Source organism: Pinus tabuliformis, chromosome 2_1, assembly GCF_031772625.1.
Source record: "Pinus tabuliformis cultivar Carrire ecotype Pingquan chromosome 2_1, CPIR1, whole genome shotgun sequence".
Lineage (NCBI taxonomy): Eukaryota > Viridiplantae > Streptophyta > Pinopsida > Pinales > Pinaceae > Pinus > Pinus tabuliformis.
Genome location: NC_142299.1, coordinates 805,432,614 through 805,438,613, shown reverse-complemented (window position 1 = coordinate 805,438,613; position 6,000 = coordinate 805,432,614). Strand labels below are relative to the sequence as shown.

At 48.3% G+C, this 6,000-nt stretch overlaps 1 pseudogene; it reads left to right on the top strand.

The window, feature by feature from the left end:
• The first annotated feature begins 510 nt into the window (after positions 1–510).
• LOC149203038 (putative protein phosphatase 2C 25) lies at positions 511–1,395 on the top strand (annotated as a pseudogene).
• The last annotated feature ends 4,605 nt before the right edge of the window (positions 1,396–6,000 follow it).

Below are 6,000 nucleotides of genomic sequence, written 5' to 3'. Positions count from 1 at the left end.
CAACTCCTCCGCTTACTCTCTCAGTGCTCAGTGGTAGTAATTACATTAATTACATTTGCGAGTGAAAGTGTACCTGCGAGTGAAAGTGTACCTGCGTTAATTGCATTTGCACTAAAAGAGTCAGGGCAGTCTTGTCTCCAACCTATATTAATTGCATCAAGTACAACAAGTTGTTACCCTGCGGGAATAGGAAGGTGGTCAATTCGTCAGGAATTAGCCGGGGAATCGGGACTATACACATGGTGCATGTTATGGGCATGGTATGGTGGATCCGCTATTGGGTGCATTAAATGGTCGATAGCAGGCTAGTTAGCTCTTGCCTACAGTAGAGCACCTACGATCCACAGCCTCTAACGATCTCGGAGCGAGACATCCAATTCAATTGTAACTACAGACAGGGCAAGCTACAAAAAGGGAGATTTATTCATTGCTGCGTGGGGTTTCCTAAGGCAACAACAAGCTTTGCCACCACCATCAACAGTAGTAGCAACATCATCATAGATTCTGAAAATGACCTGCCCTGTAGCAGGGAATTCCCCCTCGCTCATGGGGTCCTGCAAGTCCCCCTTTATACGCGATTCTGACATTAGAGTATGGGCAAGTTCCCATTGGAATCGTAGTTTCCAAACGCCTAGTACCAGTAAGATCGAGGATAGTTTTGTGCGCAATGGGCTGAGTCCTGTGCTGACTAACAGAAGCAAGAATATGCTGTCGAGCGACAGCCGGAAGAGTCCGGTCATGAGGGCGGTCTCTCTCAGTGTCAATGTCCTGGAGGAGAATGGTTCGATTTCCTGCAAGTGCCCTTCCCCTTCACTAAAGAGGAAACGCCTGCAGAGGCTGGATATTCCACCCCAGTTGCTGGGCACAGGTTCGGTGTTCTCAGCAATAGAGCAGGCGACGAAGGTCAATGTGGAGGGTCTTCATTATGCAGTTTCAAGCAAAAAGGGTCGGCGATAATTGATGTAGGACAACCACAAGGCCATTCTCAATGTTCATGGTGATTCCAAATGGGCCTTCTTCGATGTCTTCGATGGTCATAGCGGTCAGAAAGCCTCAGATTTCGTTGCCGAAAATATTGGGCACAATATTGTGGATGCTATGCTGGCCATGAAAGATGAAACAGAGAACCTTCTCGAAGAAGCTGTTAGAGTTGGGTAACTTACAACAGATGCAGAGTTTTTGAAGCAGAATGTCAGTGGTGGTACTGCTTGTGCAACTGCTCTGATTATAGATGGTAACTTAGTGGTTTCCAATGTTGGAGATTATCGTGCAGTTATTAACAGAAACAGATCTTCTGAAGCCCCTACATGTGATCATTATGCTGGAAGGGAGGATGAGCGACAACAGATAGAGAGTTTGGGTGGAATTGTGGACCTCTGCCATGGGGTTTGGTGAGTTCAGGGGTCTCTAGCTGTATCTAGGGCCATAGGTGACTCACACATGAAACAATCGATAATTGTTGAACCAGAGACTAGAAAGATTGAAATAACTTCTGATTGCGAGTTTTTAATTTTGGCATCAGATGGGTTGTGGAATATGGTCAGTAATCAAGAAGCAGTGGATATTGCTAGGCCTTTCTGCGTTGAGAAACAATCTAATTTGACACCATTAGGAGGTGGCCCTATAGCTGCTTGCAAAAAGCTTGTAGAAGTAGCAATAATCAGAAAATCAGGAGATGATATTAGTGTGATGATAGTACAAATCAGACAATTTCGCAAGACATAACCAGAAAATCAGGGGATGTTATTAGTGTCATGATAGTACAACAACATTGTCAACTTTGAAACGGGAACTATAAACTCAAAACGGGAACTCTGGCCAAAAAACCCCAAAAAAACATCAAAAACAGTGCTAAAAACGAAAAGTGTGTATACTGGAACGATGATTTTATTTTTTAGGGGTCAATTTTGAACATGTTTTAAAAATGGCAGTGACTGCGAAATTTACTATGACATTTACGTGCAAAATATAGCTTCAAAACGAAAGTAATGATACTGGAACAATGATATATTTTTTTTAGGGTCAATTTTCAAACTTTTTAAAAAATGCTAGTAAAACCAAATTTTTATGTGCCAAACAAAGTTGTTTATGAGGAAAAAACACATTAATGTTTTTGGTAGAATATTATTTTTCTTTCCTAAGTATAAATTCAACATGTTTGCCGGGTGGGCGAGCAGGCTTGGGCGGTTCTTAGAATCACTCAACCCCCGCGGCAGGCGAGGGGCCACCGGCCCTCCCCCCTCACACCCACCTCACCCTGGCCCCCTCCCCCCTCACACCCACCTCACCCCCTCACACACATTGTCCCCCCTCACACCCACCTCCCCCACACATGCACCCAGCTGACATGCAACCACCCCCACCCGCACACCTCCCACACAAACACACACACCCCCTGCCCCGCTCTCGCCCACCCCATCACACACGCAACCCCGCCCACCCCCCCACCTCTCACTCGTCCCCACCCCCTCACACCCACCCTCCCCGCCCCCCCATCACACGCACCCTACCCCCCCTCTCGCTCACCCTCCCCACATCCACCCTCCCCTCCCTCCCCTCGCACCCCCCCTCACATGCACCCCCCCCTCACAGCCATCCTCCCCCCCCCCCCTCACATGCACCTGCCCCTCTCGCCCACCCCTCACACGCACCCGTACTCCCCACCCCTCACACGTACCCGTCCTCCCTTCTTTCCCACCCCCCCTCTCACCCACCCCCCACACACCCAACCACCACCTCACCCGCCCTCGCCCTCGTCCACCCCCTTTCCCCCTCACCCACCCTCTCCCTCGCCCACGCCTGCCCCAACCCCTCACTCGCCCTCGCACATGCACCTGCCCCGCCCCCTGACGCACCCTCGTCCGCCCCACTCCCTCACCTGCCCTCGCCCATGCCCACACCCGCCCCAACTCCTCACCTGCCCCCTCACCCGCGCATGCCCACGGCTGGGGCGCGCCACCCCAGCGGCCCGCCCAGCTGGTGGCTGGACGATTTTGGGAGATGAGCGGGCAAGCAGGCGGGCCGCTAGGGTCCCCTCACACACCCATCCCCCCTCACCCACCCCCTCACACACCCAACCACCACCTCACCTGCCCTCGCCCTCGCCAACCCCCTTGCCCCCTCACCCACCCTCTCCCTCGCCCACGCCTGCCCCAACCCCTCACTCGCCCTCACACATGCACCTACCCCGCCCCCTGACCCACCCTCGCCCGCCCCACCCCCTCACCTACCCTCGCCCATGCCCACACCCGCCCCAATTCCTCACCTGCCCCCTCACCCGCGCATGCCCACGGCTGGGGCGCGCCACCCCAGCGGCCCGCCCGCCCGCCCGGCTGGTGGCTGGACGATTTTGGGAGCTGAGTGAGCAGGCAGGCGGGCCACTAGGGTGGCGCCTGCCCTGGCCGCACCACCCCGAGTGTTGTTGGGAAAAGTATCCAATTCGGAATGCCCCTATCCCACTCTAAGGTGTGATAGTGACTTAGCAACAAACGAGGTAAACTAATTGAGTATTCTTCTTTATGAAATGTAAATGAGGAAGAAGGATCTAACTAACCTGTGTCTTCCGCTAGTTTATCGATCCAAATCACTCCTCTCTTTAGTAGCTCCCAGCTTCCTGCTCCTTCACGGGCCCAGCTTCACCGAATTCCTGCAAGATCACAAGAGAGAGAAACTACACGAAGATACAGATATACATTCATAAAAAGCTCAAGATCAGATTAAGCTAAACATGTAAGCATAACAAAACATCATTGGTACACAGCATGTAGAAGAAACTCAAATAGTTTATTGATATGATAATAAAGTCCAAGAGGAGATACAACCAAGTGAGTTCCAATCCAGCATCTACCTCCCAGCAAAGGAATCCCTTCCTCTCCTCCAACAAAGCATAAATCACCCAATGTACTAATCTCAATCTCAAACCAACAGCAATTCTCTGCAAAGTACAAAATTCCAGCCTCCTGAACCTCTGGGTGAGAGATCCATATATAGATGTAAGTAGAGAGGATGAGTCAGCTTATGTTTTGACTTGTGGCTTCTCTCTGTCAGTTCTTGCTTCCACTTGGAGGTTGAGAACCTCTTACTCATCACTAGTCGAATTCATTGAGGCAAGTGTCATTGGAGAAGATTCTGGAAGCTTCCAGGGTCTTTCCACCTCGTTGAATGAGCTTTCCATTTGTCATTTCCCGCTCAGCGCACCCTGGTAGTGCTTCCACCTGCGTTGCAGTGCACCTAGCCAGTGTAGACTCTGCATTTCAACGCAGGCAGCTAGTGGAGCCTCTGAATTGATCCTGAATTGACTATTTCTGAGTGGTTTTTGGTGGAGAACTTCTGGGAGAAGCTGTCATTGGTTGACATTGTTCCTTTAGGAGCTGTAACAACATCTTTAGGGACTTTGGATCCCTTGAATTATGGACATTTCATGATTATCGCTGTAAGGCACAAAAATGTCTATAACAGTTGCCCCCTAAAGTATGAGGCCGTTTATCGGGTGAAATGCTTTATTAGGAGGATCCGAAGTTCATTCAATGCTGGGAGGAGACCTGTAATAAGATACAATACAATACATTATTTTTCATATTGTTTTCATGATCTAGCTGAGGCGGGCATTCCCATGCTCAGCTTTATAAATTCATTTTTATGTACATAGGACAGACAATTGTCTGATGATAGACTGATGATCTTGCTGAAATCATCATCCTTTGGTAGGATGATTGTCTGTGCTGCAATGCTGTACATGTCAATGTCTTTATTTTTCCTGAATATATATCGCAGCCCGGATGGATGAAACTAGATCCGAGGTCTTCAAACTCGTTCGATCTTCACTCTAAGTACAAGTCGATCCATGTGAGAAATGTTCTGAAGTCGAACATGGAAAGACATCGCTTGATTACTGGTCAATGATGTAAACCGTTAACAAGCGCGAGAGGAATCACCGATAATGATAATGACCCTCAAGGTACTGCAGTACAATTCACGTGGTGTGAATAAAGGACTTGGCGTCGAACACCACGCAAAATATTTCGGTCGAAGGTCATTGATGTATACTTGTCGCCGGAAGTGAGAAACTTGCCATTGAGGCATGCAAGCTTCAAAGCACTGAAGGGGGTGTCCCTAGATCAACTTCTTGGATAATGAGCTGATGTCGACAAGAAGCAATCTGTCAAAGGAGGGCCTTAATGTATCCCACATCAGTGACACGGAACGGAGCAAATGATTTTGATGGAGGTGAAAACGATCTGATGATATATGGTTCAGGGTGGCGGTCATGAAAGAATGAAGGATAATGTATGGTAGTGGATGGGACACGGTTGACTTCTCTGGATGACTTCTCTTGAACATATCGGCGACACTTATGTGATGGATTGGTAGCATTTACCCCAAAGGTGGATGGTATGGCGAGACCATGGTGATGTGACCGGTGAATGAAACAACCCAACCCGACTCTGGCATGGAGTGAAAGTGTCATGTTTAAGAGCGACTTGCTACCAATAAAGTTCTTTGAGTTTCTTCCCAAAATTTTCCCCAGTCATTGCTGACCAGTACCTCTTTATTTTTGTCAAGCTTGAGGAGGATAACATATGCTTGTTCTATAATTTGCCCTTCGGGAAAACCCATCGCTATGTTTTAACGAGCCTAGCGATAGTGAAACTCGTTCTTGTCTAAAGACAAGTTTGTCGCTATTTAATGTTTTTAACGAGTCTAACGACAAAGATAACTCGGTCCTTTTCATTTTTAGAGAGTCTGAAAAGGTACGTAAAGTCAACTCCGAAAGTTCTTTTTCGTCATCTAATCCCTTAAGTCCTAAAAAGTATAAAACAATACAGAAGGGATGAGTTTTCGATAGTTTTAACGAGCCGAACAAAACAAGCGCTCGATCTTTTTGTGCAATAATCCCTCAGGTCCAAAAAAGATTAAAATCTAGAGGAGGGATAGCACTTCCGGTCGCTTTAACGAGCTGGAAGGCCAAAACTCGGCAATCTTTTCATATTTTACGAGTCA